Source organism: Zosterops lateralis (assembly GCF_965231275.1).
Source record: "Zosterops lateralis genome assembly, chromosome: 2".
In the NCBI taxonomy this organism is placed as follows: domain Eukaryota; kingdom Metazoa; phylum Chordata; class Aves; order Passeriformes; family Zosteropidae; genus Zosterops; species Zosterops lateralis.
The window spans coordinates 88,156,424-88,170,778 of NC_139763.1; the positions used below are offsets into that span (position 1 = coordinate 88,156,424).

The 14,355-nt window shown below is 43.9% G+C and overlaps 1 protein-coding gene across 1 annotated transcript in view; it reads left to right on the forward strand.

Annotated features, from left to right (window-relative positions):
* The first annotated feature begins 2,195 nt into the window (after positions 1–2,195).
* The window catches only part of TSPAN9 (tetraspanin 9), a 174,725-nt gene continuing 162,565 nt past the window's right edge, over positions 2,196–14,355 (forward strand). Inside the window, exons 1-2 of the mRNA XM_083855608.1 lie at positions 2,196–2,294; positions 11,924–11,967. The gene's annotated coding sequence lies outside the window, so the exon portion shown is untranslated. The remainder of the gene's footprint in view (positions 2,295–11,923; positions 11,968–14,355) is intronic.

Sequence of the window (14,355 nt, forward strand, 5' to 3'; positions counted from 1 at the left end):
CCTGTCACTGGTTGCCTGGGAGAAGATGCTGATGAGGTGCAACTCCTTCTGTTCCTCACTGTATGGAGAACATCAGAGTGCCCCCACACTAGATTTGGTTGCATGTGGAAGACAGCTAGTAGAAGCTGAAAGTCAAGTCTAACAGATTGCTTTCCTAAACTTACTGGCATAATTGAGAAGAGACCTGCAGATAAATGCAGTTTCCTTGGTAGAAAGTGTATCTACAGTATCAGCCACTCCAGTCCTCAGTTTCACAGTGATCCACAAGCTCTTCCCTAAATGATCAGGTTCACACAAAGCTCCCGTATATGTTTCATTTTTTTCCTGTGCACATTTTACTTTTTTTCCAAGGTAGACACCAAATGATGACTTGATTTCACATACTGATTTTTCACTTCAACTTGAACTATAGAAATCCCATATACCGGGGTATAAAGCTGCTTTGCTTATTCAACAGGTAAAGAACACAATATCACGCTGTTTCTTTTAGAGTGAACAACTGACCAACAATTACACCACCACCAAATGTGTCAAATGTATTCTCGCTGTCTGCTGACTTCCTGTGCTGTTTGTCTTTCAGGAAGTGGTTGTTTATTTCCAAAGTTTAAGTTATTTAAAGATTGGCATCAATTCTGGAATGAAGATCTTTTATTCCTTAGATATAATGGGATTTGCTGCATTAGAGCTACAGCATCCAGGAGATGGACTCTTCTTGGAATCTGGAACCAAAGAATCAAAAGAAGGTCTCTTCACAGGTCTCTATATCTCTTGCTGCATTGCAAGACACATTTCCTTCATTGCTTGCTTTAAGGTAAACACACAGCAATGTTCGTATATTTCTGCAGGTAAATAAATGACTAACAGAGAGCTGCTGCACACGCTTCTCTTCTGGGAGGGAGAGAAACAAACATGCAGCAAATGACAATTGTGTTGCTGGCAGCACTGCCACCAGGATGCTTCGAGTCTGTTGAACCAAGCAGTTCATAAAAATCCACTTAGGACATGATGGAAGAGACAAGAGAATATATTTGACGTAGACATCGCCTCGAATTGAGAAGTTGACAGCAGCAGCAGTACCAGAGAAGGAAATGAGAATACACAGGGGACCCAGGAATGTGAAACAGATCTTCCTTCTGCAAAAACATTTATGGTAAAGCCTTGAGTTGATCCTCATACACTGTAAAATACAGTTCCTCTCAGGAGGCCCCTGTCCATAACTGCATTGCTCTACTTCTGTAGGCATCTCTGCCCCAGCTCTAGGTTGTTTTCCCAGCACATAACACTTCACTTAGTGGTTCATGCCAGAACCTTCCCCAGTTCTGCTAAGACAACTCAAGAGAGTGTTCTGCTGGAGACAGTGTTTAAAGTTTACTTCATTAAGTATTTGTTGCACTTCCACTGACACACACAGAGGAAGGCAGGTGGGGACTCTCTCTATGATGTCAGAAGATCTCCCTTATGGCCCTGTTTCTCATAGAACCACTGGTTAGAATCATCAAGATTGGAAAAGACCTCCAAGAGTCCTGTCATATACCCAGGACTGCTGTGTCCAGTGCTAAAACAACTCTCTAAGCACCATATATACTCCTTTTTTGAATACTTCCACGAACAGTGACTCCACCACTTCTCTGAGCAACCTGTTCCAATGTTTGAACACTCTTCCAGCAAAGAAATATTTCCTGTTATCCTATATAAACCTCACCTGGCACAGTTTGATGCTGTGTCCTCTCATCACTTGTTACCTGGGAAAGAGACCGACCTACAGCTGTGTACAACTCCTGCTGTGACCGCAGGAAGCTCAGAGGAGCGCTCAGACAGGCTTTCCGCTGTGCCAGCACCCGTAACAACACACTGGCGGTGGTGGAGGGCTTGGGACCACGGAGGAGCATCTCAGCGCGGGTTGGCGGTCGGGGCTCACCCCGGGCACCCCCTGCCCGAGCCCGGAGGGGACATCCCGCCGCGGGTCCCCGGGGCAGGGCCAGCCCAGGGGTGCTCCGGGGGATGCTCCAGGGGATTCCCGGAGGGAGCGGGGCGGGCTTCAGGCAGAGCTCTGCCCAAGGGGGGTGCGCTGGATGAACACACCGGCACCGCTCCTTCCCTCCATCCCTCCCTTCCCTCCTCCGCGGGGCTGGAGCCTCCCCTGGGCAGCGCCCCCAGCTCCTCCCCGCTCGGTAACGCCGGTCCGAGCCCCTCCTCCCGTTTCCGCTGGCAGGAGCTGGGGCCGTGTCCTGCCCTGCCTTCCCTCCGCCGCTCCCCCGGCACTCGGCCCCATCCGGCCCGGCCCAGGACCCGCGGTGAGCCCGGGGCGAGGGGCGGCGGGGGCTGCGGGCCATTCCCGGCCCCGGGCGAGGGGAGGGCAGAGCGGGGCGGGGGTCTCGGGATGCCGGCCCGGCCGCTGGAGATGCCGGCTCCCGGCGGGATAGGGGTGCGGGGGCTCGACGGGGTGAGGAGTGTTCGCTGCAAACAATACCCCCGCCCCCCCCGCCCCGCCGGTGCCTGTGCGATTTTTGCGGAAACAGGAAAGTTAGTTCTGAGGGATGAGGCGAGCCCGGCGGCGTGCGCGGTGCTGCCCACCCCAGAGCCCGCCGTGCCCATCCCGGGACGGGCATCCAGCGGGAGCGGGGGGCTCCAGCCGGGGATGGATTTGTCCCGGCGGCGGGGTGAACATCCCTGGGACAGTGGTGGTGGCAGTGGGGCTGTCCCCGCTGTGGCCTTGCCTCCCCCCGGGGCTCAGCGGGTGAGGGGCTGTGAGGGGCCGAGCCGAGCCCGGGCTGACAGCTCTGCCCTCAGACCCGGGGCCTGCCAGCGGCTCCTGCCTTCCCCTGCTGATGTAAAACTTGACTCCAGCCTGGCCTTTTCCTGTCGGAGATTTTGGAAACTTTTCTTGGCTGTCTGCCCGCCGCCGTGCTGCTGGTGGGAGCTGTGAGGTCTGCCCTCAGGGAGGCCTCCAGCTCCAGGCATTGCTGATGGGCACCTCTGGTGTGGGGATGATGTGTTAAGGAAAAAAAACCCTAGACTACAAGGGTGAACTGCGTTTCTCTACTTAATCCTTTTATCAGCTCTTGTTCTGTGCATTTATTCTGTATATAGTTCTGTGGTTTGAACCACAGGAGTGGGGGCACCTGATTTTCCTACCTGACTGCATTGGACTTACTTTAAGATATAGGCATAAGTCACCTGGGATGTGTCTGGGTAAAAGTTAAATATTCTCTAGAGCAGCCATGAGAATCAAATCACACAGTTTGTTTGGGCTCCTGGCCCATTCCCAGATGGGCCTAAAAGTTGCCTGTGGAAGCCAAACCTTAACACCTTTGTGCAGCAAAGCTGTTAGTAACAGGTGCCACAAATTGTTTTAATGGTTTGTTTGTTAAGCTGGTAGTGGAGTCCTTTGTAGCCAGGGTGTATAACTGCAAAGGACAGCAGCCACTGAAGTGTGCATTCATATGAGTTGTGTGTTGGCATGGAATGTGGGGCAAAAGTTAGCACTCAATAACTTTTAGAATGTCAAAAGATAAATTATCGATGCGATGTTGAGAGCACCAAGGAAAGAAAATCAGTCCTTGCAGTTTTATGTCCTTTGCTTCCATTTTGCATTTTTCCTGAGCTCCAAATATGAAAACTGATGGAACTAATATAGCTTCTGCCTCCAGATCTTCCCCTTTTATATTTTTAGACCTGTCATGATCAAATTGCAAATCCTACAGAAAAAGCCTTTTCTATAATGGGGCTGTAAGATTTGTGACAAACCTGATTTTGGGTACCTGCTCTTTCTTTACACTTAATTCTCATTAATAAATCTGCATAAGAAGACCTTGGGGTCAGAACATAACAAATGCAATGTCATTTGCATTATTCAGGCAAAGCTCTGAGGTTAGAATGGCCCTGTTCATCTCTGTTGAGCAGGGTAGAGGGCTAATGGTGAATGTCAATGTTATCTCAGCTATTTTGGTTATTTTAGCAGAAAGTAGCTATCAGAGATGCATATCCCACAGTCTTTGCTTACTGTGCTATTTTAAGTTATTTTCTTCCAAAGCATGCCAGACCTCAGCCTGTCCATGAGGGTATTTCCATCACAACTGTGTATTTTTAGTGTTTAACCCCTGTCTCCCCAAACACACAAACTAAAAAACTGCAATAGAAAAGTGAAACATAGGAAGAACACAAATTAAAATAGCAAACCAACACTGAGGCAGCAGCACTGAATGGAGGAGTTACTTTCACATTTGTGTCACAAGTGAAACTAGCAAGTTTGCACTAGAGAGTGCAAGGCTTTGTTTTGGTATTACTCTGAGAGAGCTGGAGCAGAAGTGACTGCTATGTTAATATGTTAATATTCTCGAGGTGCTTGGGTTTTACGATTGAAAACCCATCTCGGTTTTTTCCTTTTGTCATATTTCAGTGTCATGCTGTTTGCAAGTGACTGGTGCCCTGTTAGTTTTCTACTTTGAGTGTCACTAGGTTTATTGATGCATGACAAAAAGAGATGAGAATGCTTTAAAGAAGTTGAGCATGAGCCAGCGTTGTGCCCTGGAAGTGAAGGCAGCTGGCAATACTCAGGACTATTTTAATAAGACTGCAGCCAGTACCCAAGGAAGTGATTATCTGAGGTCAGGATCTGCATCAGTGGGGTCCAGGATCCAGATGTGTGGCTGGAGGCAGGGCACAGCCACAGCACAGGATGGGCAGGCACTGAAGGCCATAGGCAGAGCTAAAATGGGGTCCCTGGTGCCATGAGCAGAGAGCAGGGGTTTATGTGAGGCCGAGAGAGCATTTAAAGGCCTTTCAGTGCTCTCAGAGCTCTGGTGCAGCATGAGGATTGTATGCTGAGGGAGCTAGGCTTGTTCAGCCTGGAGAAAACTTCAATGGGACCTACAGTGACCTTCTGCTACTTTAGAGGAGGTTCTTGAGAAGACAGAGCCTCTTTACTTTGGTATATGGTGACTGCATGAGGGACAACAAAGGAAAGTGGAAATGAGGTTCAAGATAGATGTGATTTCCAGCAATGAGGACAGTCAGATGCTGGAACAAGTTGCCCAGAGGGGTTGTGCACTCTCTATCCTCACAGGTTTTCAAGGCCAAAGTGGATAAAGTCCTATTGGGACCTCATAGCTGGCCTGTGTGAGGTAGAGCATGATGGAATCCCTACAGGCCTGCTCCAGCATGACTTCTCTGATCCTGAGATCAAGCAGCCACTTGGTCTGAGAAGGAGGGAGATGTATAAAACAATGGCAATACTTATAAATACCCTAGATGAAGAAATGTTTTAGGATGCTGATGTGCTGCTAAGATGCTAAAAGAAATTAAATTAAGAACTTTTCTCACTATGTGTGCAGCTTACGCTGGGAAGGTGTGTGTGTGGGTAGGGGAACAGTTTGTATTTGTAAACTCACTTTTCTTTAATGATTCTCAAAGTACAAAGTGCCTTTGTGGTGTAACATCACTTCAGGATCATTCTGGAATAGATCAAACCATGTTCTTTCAAATTTCATGTAGGAAGTGTGATGGCAATAAAGCATGTTGAGCTTGGGGAAAGAGTGTATAACCAGGGAACAGCTCTTATCTGAGGATTGTCTTCTTTGCCTCTGTAGAAAATAGAATAAACATGCCAGGACCAGCAGATCATTTCCCCATTTCTGCTGTGGTTGTTAACAGACCTTAGGATCGAGTCAGTCCTGGTGAGGCCACCTTAGCAATAACCCAGAGAATGTGAGTGGATCAGAAATAGATATTTGTCTTTTCCTCTCTACATGGCAGTGAAACTTTGGAAAAGTAGGGATGTTCTCAGGAAGGTCCATCTCTTTGCTCCGTGCAATGCATGTTAGAATTTAATTTTGAGGAGAATTACTTGTTGGGAAGATACAAACTTCTGTATATTTTACTCAGGTGTTAATAAGATATTTTATTGGAGACTACAGGTATCACTGGTGTACTCTGCAATTCCTCTTCCTCTCTCCTGATCTCCTAAAACTGTTAGACTTCCAGAGACTGTTTCTGCTGCTCCTTGTAGCCTCCCTCAATGAAACATGCATTGCTGAATGTCAGTGCTGTGTTTCCTGGGAAAAAAACCATCAAATCTGTGCTGTGGGTCACTTTCTGTGGTTCAGTGACATGTTTTCTGTGGTGTGTTTGTCATGAGGCTGGACTCTGTTCTCCAGTGAAAGATGCTGGATGCTTTGCTCATTGCACAGGTGTTTCTGGGAAGGTGGTGTCTCTCTGAGTTAAGTGTTAATACAGCTGGACAGCACTGTTGCTTAAATGTCTTTCAAGCCCTACCTCACCTTTCCCTCTGTTTTCTGATGATAGTCCAAACACTTGCATTTATGGCTGTCAAAAAATAAACCTTGAGGGCTAGAGTTTGTAGAATGAGGCATGATCCTTGGGCAAAGCCCAGCTGCTGCAAGGTGTTACTGTCTGCAAGCCCAGTAAAAAAAGGAGGCATCTGACTGTGCTTCACATGGAAGAAAGAACAGATAGGAAATGTGGGATCCTGAGTAAGTAATGAACTGTGTTTTGATGCTAGTGAGATGTATTGGTCTGTTAGACTGCCTGTTGAGGAGGGGTGAAAAAATTGTTGTTGAAAAGCTTTGAAAGTCAAGAGTATAAAACAGACAGGCATGTTGTAGGGATAGCTCCAGGCAGATGGGGCAGACTATATCATAAACATATGCTCCAATAAGCCTTTAAGTGGACAAAGGTATTAATTAAGCTTATACTTTCTTTACAGTGATGTGAATATGATATTGTAATATTATGATAACACTTTAAAAGATTTGAAGTTTGCATTAATCTTTGTTTCAAAAGATATAACAGGAAAACTTATTAAAGTTTTTTTGAAAGCGCTTTTCGCTTTTGTTGTCAGAGTTCTCCTTTCTAATGCAGACGCTGTCATGCTGTTCTAATGCCTGATATTTCTGAAGGTGGAAGTGACTAATAGCTGGGTGTTTATTCCCATGATCCCTGTTGCAAGTACAGAAAGGGAAACAAACTGCATTAACTAGTGAAAAGCTGATGATACTTTTGAGACCCAGTCACTGTATGTCTCTAGAATCAGCTGAACTCTTGTTAACTGGGCTTCAGTTTCTACTCTGATGTTGCTCAAGTAGAGCTGCCTTCACCCTGGACCATCCTCACTAATTTACAAGTGCTTGGATGGGTCTGTGTAAGCTCACAGCGAGGGTATGATGGAATATATCAGCCTCATGCAGGCGCAGGACCACAGGAGCTGCATTATCCGTGTGTGGCGTGTCTGGGCAGGAGGCAGGGCTAGACTGGAGAAGGAGCTCAGGGGGGAGTGAGTGGGAAGGCAGGAGCCTTGAGAAGGCACTAGGCTAAGGGAGAGGAAATCTGCAGTCCTCCCCTGGGAGGAAGGGCTGAAAAGGAAGGATGAGGTGGTACACTGAACAGAGAGCTGAAGTGTCACACCCTGTCAGCAGGTTTGAAGGAGACTTAGCTCAAAATTTTGAGACTCTGTGCTAGAGAACAGGAATTAGTGCAAGAGAGCAGAGGGCTCTGTGAACTCTCCTATATTTGGTGTCCTTTAATTTCACTCTTAATTAAATTCATTTGACCTGAAGGATTGAGTGAGGCAAAGCTTAAAGTTGAAGGAATCCTGGGTTCAGGACATCGGTGAGAAGAACCCAAGTGACTTGTCTTGTGCAATTGGGTAGTCAGTGCTGTCTCCTCAAGTGCCTTACGGCAGTGTGCTGACAATCACATTTATGGTGATGGCAGCTGTACTCCAAACTCATGTTGAGCACAGGCAAGGAGACTTTTTGTTTTCATTTGCACATTTCTAATGGTTAAATAATTCAAGAATGCTTTTGAAAGCATACTTTCCTTTCTGTTTCCCTAGTGCTGTTTTTTACTCACAACTCAGTGTAAGGTGGTTCTGCCCAGTATGTTCATCCAGCTTTATTTTAAACAGTTCCTTGATTTTGTAAATATATACTTATTCCAAAATCAGCTTTGCATTCCGTTTTATTTTAAGACTGTAACCATATGTGAATGAAGGTTGTTACCTGACTCTGTTTGAAGAAAGTGCAGCTGAAGTTGTGAAGGATTGAAAGCAGTGTTTTGGGAATGCTTAGTATGTTGTTTCTGCTGGAGGACAGTCTGCACAATATTGTTTATATGTATTTATATACATGTGGACAAAATACCATTAGGGAAATGGGATAATGGTTCTGGCTGTAGAGGAGATCTGTACTAACATGCAGATGAGAGCATGTCTCCTTGTAAAATAAAAACCTAAATGGCTGGCCTAAAAGCCTGTAAAGGGAATCTTCCAAGTATAAATTAAGTGTTTTTCTTTCATGCATTAGAGCTTTTGGATCTTTCCAGTGCTGCTGTGCTGTCTCACAAAGTTTTGCCAAGTAAGAGTGGCTTTGAGTGTTAGAAAAGCTCTTGCTGATCTGTTTCCCAGCAGTGAAGAAAGCAGCAGGACTGGCAAGACTTTGCATTCACAGAACCTGGCTCACTGTGGACAGCGGCAGAGACATCCATAGGGAGGGTATAAATAGCACAGACACCTAATGCTGAGCCATTGGGTGCCATCAAAGATGAAGAGCAAAGAGGAAGAACTGCCACTCTGGAGAAATTCCCCATATATTCCCTTCACACCTACTCAGGATGGAAGATCAGCTAAATCCTACACACTGAAACTTCTCCTGTTTCACGTGGGAGGACTTGGGACAGTATTTCAGGTGAATAAGGTTATGAAGGTTATGAGATAAGGATATGAAGGCTGTGGTAAAAGTAATTGCCAGGACCAGTGATCCATAGAATGATTTGATTATCTGTAGAGGGAGAGACTTCACTGTGAATAGGAGCTTTTTGGATGTGTGCACTATTCTAGTTATATAGAAGGCAAAGTAAAAAGGACCATGAAGTAGAGAAGGGATTTTCTAGGGAGAACCAGGAGGAGGAAATGAGAACAGAGTTGTAAGTTCCCACACCACTGTAAATTCATCTGGATGGCTTTCAGTTTTCTAAGTTCCATGTTGATGCACCATTTCCTGGTGAATGGTCACCACAAAGTACCTTCCAAGACTTATGCAAGAAAACCTCTCCTTTTCATTCTTTTTTTCTTAAAATAATTTCTTAAGACATCTTTCTTAAAGCAGTCACCTTGCCCTGAAGAATCCATCTTCAGTTGCCTACCCACCAGAGACACACAATCTCTATTGCTTCCTGTTTTCTTTTATGAAAACAAAAAGTCCTGCTTGTGTTTCATCATAGCTTGGTTTTCACAGCTTTTTAGTCTCTATCATCAGTTCTTCCTTCTTACTCTGTTCTCTGTCAGTTCCTCTTTGAAGAACTGAGGAAGTTCATTCTATGGTAAGAGCAGAACAATTTTGATGTCTTTAGTCCATTTCTTCCTTGCTGTTTCTACATTAAACCACAAAAAGGAAACAAAATTGGTCCAAGTCATTTAGATATGTAGAGGTTTTTTTTCTGAAAATTTTAAAGGTATTTTTAAAGAGAAATATTGCTTCATTTAGGAATCTCCATCTTTCTCCCTGCTTTAGCAAGTATTCTTTAGTTTCTCTGTTTTTAAAATTTGAAAGTAATTTATCAAAATCTTCTTGAGGCCCTTGCTTATTTTGAAGGTGCTAAGTCATCCCCCCTTTACTTTTAAGAGATACTGAGAAGGGATATTCATTGCTCCGTGTTCTTCTTAAGTCTTTAGTGGAAGATCACTACCAGACTATTTCTGCTTGTATCACCGGACAGCTCAGTTTCTGCTTCAAAGAACTGTAAGTGGTTAGAGCTCGAGGTTTTAATTTTATTAATAAAATGCACTCATACTTCAGGTACAAAATATCCCCATGGCAAGTTCAAAACAAGGACAACCAAAGTAGGTACTTACCTGCGATGATGACATTGGTCCAGAGCACGTATTTACAAAAGCAAAGAGACTTTGCTTGCCCCTGGGCCGTGGTTTGAGAAACTGATAGACAAGAATGCTTTAGTTTAGGGGAGAGGTGTGGTGGTGTAGCTAGCAGGATATAAGTGCCTACTGGTCACTGAGCTTTCTAGAAGAGAAAAGATCACCAGTTTATTCTTCAAGGTTTTGTTAGGCCTCATGTTATAGGACTTCTGCTTTGGAAGGCAGACTGTCTCCTTACTTTCTTCTGCTGTAAACTCTGGATTGCACAGGTTGTCTGGCTGCTGAGTACAGTTCTCTACTCTTGTAGAAAGCATAGTGAAAGATTCAAGTTTTTGAAGGATTGATGGTGTGCCTGTTCGTTGTATCACAGTTTTTGCAACAATCTTGCACCTACCCAAGCCACACAGTGAATCTGTGGGGAGCATGAAGTGAGCTCTTCAGTTCTGGTCCGTGAATTTTCATCTCACCAGTTCTGTTCTGTCAGAAGAGTCTTGTTTCTTTGATTTTATTATTAATGTTTACCTTTGCCAACAACAAGACCGCTTTAACAGTTTTCTTGCAGGCATTTCATTTTCCTTTCTTAATTTTGCTATGTAGAACTGGTTTTTGTCAAGCCAGTTAATTTACCTCTGACATGGCTAGGACTGCTGCCTGTTTTACAAGATTACATGACTTGAAGTGCTTCTCTCAGACCATTTCTGCCTTTGCTACAGATTGTGCTGTGTTCATAACTGCCTTACATCAGTGGTGAAGAAAGTTCATGTGTAAGTGTAGCTGACAGCATATTGTGTGTGACAGGAGTTTGACTAACCCACATGCACACAACGGAACTGTGGGAATCTTGGCTAATTTAGTTCTTGATATATATATATATTTTTTATTTTATTATTCATTAGTTATTGCTTAGCTACCCTTGACTTCAGTGTGAGGATTTCAGTGGCTGAAGTTGTTGTCACCTGTGTCACTGAGGAGGTAGGTTAGGTTGGGTGGGTGCCTGCAAGTGCTTGCCATGGAGACCAGTATTGGTAATAAGTTCGTACAGCATTAGTTCACTTTAACAAAGATGTGTAGAAGTGATGTGCATGATCTCTTGAAATGTCCGTGTGCTGAAGCACGTAAGCAAACAGACTGTGTGAAATCAACAGCAATGTTTCATTGTCTTAGTGAAGAAGACAAAGACTTGATACAGTGAAGAAGGCAAAGGGAAAATATTAATTTCAAAATCAACAACAATGGAATGATGGAAACATTTCCATTGACCAAGTTTGGTGAATAATCACAATAAAAAAAAAATAGTCTGTGCTTTTTTTTATTTGCAGCTGCAATAATATTGATGGGCTTTTAAACAGTGGAGATGGCACTGTTCCATGTCTTTCCTCCATGTGGCTGAAGGAAATACTAGTCTCATTTTGCTAACTGCAGCACCCTTCTAACCTTGGGTTAGAAGCTCCAGTGTGAATTAGAGAATGTGGGGTGCTTTCTGTTGTGTGGTTTTGACTTCAGCAGTTGTCCTACAAGCAAAGGACTCTTTGTTGTACTAGAATCAAAGGTGACACCAGTCAGAAAGCAAGGCTACTGGAGGAGAGTTCGTGAGGAAGGGTCTTGCCTAATTTCTGGTTTGGCTGCTGTAAGCAGGTCATCAAGAGTCATGGTGATAATGGGGGACCTAAATGCCAGGGAGTAGAAGCACTGAATTTTTCTGATTGGTATTTCTGATTTAATAGACACACAGCTTTTGCTTTTCCCCATGATCTCTGTTTTCCCTTTAGTTTCTTTAAGTCTGTATTAATATTTTGCCTATTGCCATTATTTTAACTGGAGTCCAGATCAAATCAGTGTATTGTGCCCTGGAGACCAGTGTTAAGACTTACTCCTTTTGTTCAGAAGCAGGTGGAATTTGATATACCTTTTCCTGTTTGTTTTTGTAAATCTCCCTAAATCTCTCCTTTCTGTTCTCCTAAGCTGATTATGTTTGTGGTGAGAAGTGGGTCCAAAGGACAAAAAAATTAATTTTGTTCTTCTTCTTCTTTCCAGGTTTGATCTGCAACTTTTTCCTTGGTGTACATCCAGTCACCTCAGTAAGTAAGATCTCTGTGAAGAATTCTTGGAGTCATTAAGCCTTGTCTTTAATACTGCTCACATTGACATTAAGGGAAGATGAGTTGGTCCAAAGTAATCTGTTACTTTCTTGCCACAAGTGCTGAGAGAGTCCAGAGTAACATGGTTATTGTTGGGATTGTTAGGATGAGTGCTGCCGTAAGTACCAAAGGAAATGTAATGGAGGAGGACAACAATCCTCTTCGTTATATGGAAATATTCCTCTTCCTCTGTTTTCTTACCTGTCTGTGACAGTTGTAGGGACAGGAAGCAGGGAAGAATGAAACAAGGTTCCTACTGAGAGCACTTTCATTAGTCCATATAAGTTTTATCCTTTTGTGCAAAGGTAGTTCTATGAACAGACTTAGAAAAATAGATTCATCTTGGAGGAGCCCAGGGCTCCCCTGGGGTTAGGTGTCTTAGTACAGCTGCAGGTCTGTTGCTTTGTATTTTTACATTTCCTGTGTTCAGGGTTTTAACCTTGCCTGGGAGCGAGTAGAAGATGTGGCACTGCTTACCTTTCATTAAATTTCTGACACAGCAGAAGAAGCAAAATCTGCTCCTTTAGGGAAAGCAAGGTGATCCACCTTTCTGCTGGGTGCATGTGTTCTATCACAAATGATAAATAAACCCAAGCAGTGAGAGCAACAGAGAACTGATAGTTCACTCTTGTACTTGGCTTGCCAAGAACTGTTTCATACTTCCGTGCTGCTGTGTAAAACTTGTCATGACAGCTGCAGGCAAAGAACATCTACTGTTGTACATTTTGGGATGAGTGATGAGAGATTATGGTCTGTGAAGGGAAAGAATCTCCTTGCAACTGGGAAAAGCTAAGAACATTAGGTGAGGCTATGAAAAAGGAATGCTGGAGCTTTCCTTTACTCTTGTATAAATCATCATTAGAGCTGATGCTATTCAACAGCTCAATCTTGGGGATACGGCAAAGATGCATTGACTTAGGGATGCTGTTTATTTAAGAGAGAATTGGGAAATATCCTGAGAGGGTTTTCAATGTCAAGGCAAAAGTTCTGTTGTCTGACTGTTGTGGAAAATTTCAGTTGTAGGACTTGTGTGTTTCCAAGAGAAAAATCAGTAATAGGAGGTATAGAAGTAACTTAAAATCTGTACATTTGATACTGGACATGGTTGTGTTTTAACCCCAGCCAACAGCCAAGTCCCACACAGCTGCTCACTCACTGCCCCACCAATGGGACTGGGGAGAGAACTGGAAGGTTAAAAGCTGGAAAACTCATGGGTTAAGCCACAAGCAAAGCAAGGAATTAAATCCCTGCTTCCAGTGGGCAGGCAGGTGTTCAGCCATCTCCAGGAGAGCAGGGCCCATCACAGGTAATGGTGACTTGGGAAGACAAAAACCATCTCTCCAGTCTTCCTCCCTTTCTCCTTCTTCCTTCACTTGCTACGCTGAGCGTGATGTTACATGGTATGAAATATCCCTTTGGTCAGTTGGGGTCAGCTGAGTCTCTTCCCCATTTCCCACATCCAGTTTCCTCGCTGTGGCAATACAAGGAGCAGAAAAGGCCTTGGCTCTGTGTAAGCTCTTCCCGCCACCACCAAAACATATTATATTATTAACTAATTATATTATTAACTCTGTATTATTAACCCTCTGTTCAGCACAATCCAAAACACAGTCCCATACGAGCCACTGTGAAGAAAACTAACCCCAAGAGCAGCACAGATATGAATAGCTTCCTGATACTTCTGTTGCAAGACAAAGAATGAAAAGATAGGTGGGGGATGTTAGGCATTGACACAGGTAACATCTGTATTTGTAGTAGATGAGACACAGTGTTACAGTATGTAAGATAAAGAACCTGTGAAATTTCATGCTGTAGAATTTAAGATTGTTATAAAGAGTCTTGGCTTGGTCATAAAATGTCTCTCCATAATGCTGCTGGGTGTTTACATCTTGCAATCATTTTTCTGATTACCTTTTGCGTGTGTGCCACACTCTGAATCACAGAGAATGGTGGTTTGTTGATTACTGTGTCCTAGGAGAGCTGGGTGATAGAATACACTAGGGAAAAGATAGTTGGGGAAGATTGAAATGGTTGTTATTTGTTCCAGGACTTTTCCTTCTGTTCATTCTTGTGCCACTTAAAATGATTGCTGTATTGTGAACTCTTTCATCTTGTTTCCACACCTTTAAAATTTGATACTGCAAAAATTAATGTAACATCATCGATAATATTTAAGCTGCCTCATGTTATGAAAGTGAGAATTCCCACAGCAGCCTTAACTCTGCTCCCAGAAGAGAAAGCAAATCAAGTGAGTGTCTTAAGTTACACCATTGTAGCACTGGGGGCACTAGGATGTGCAGTTTGGCAAATATTTACATTTCAGATCTG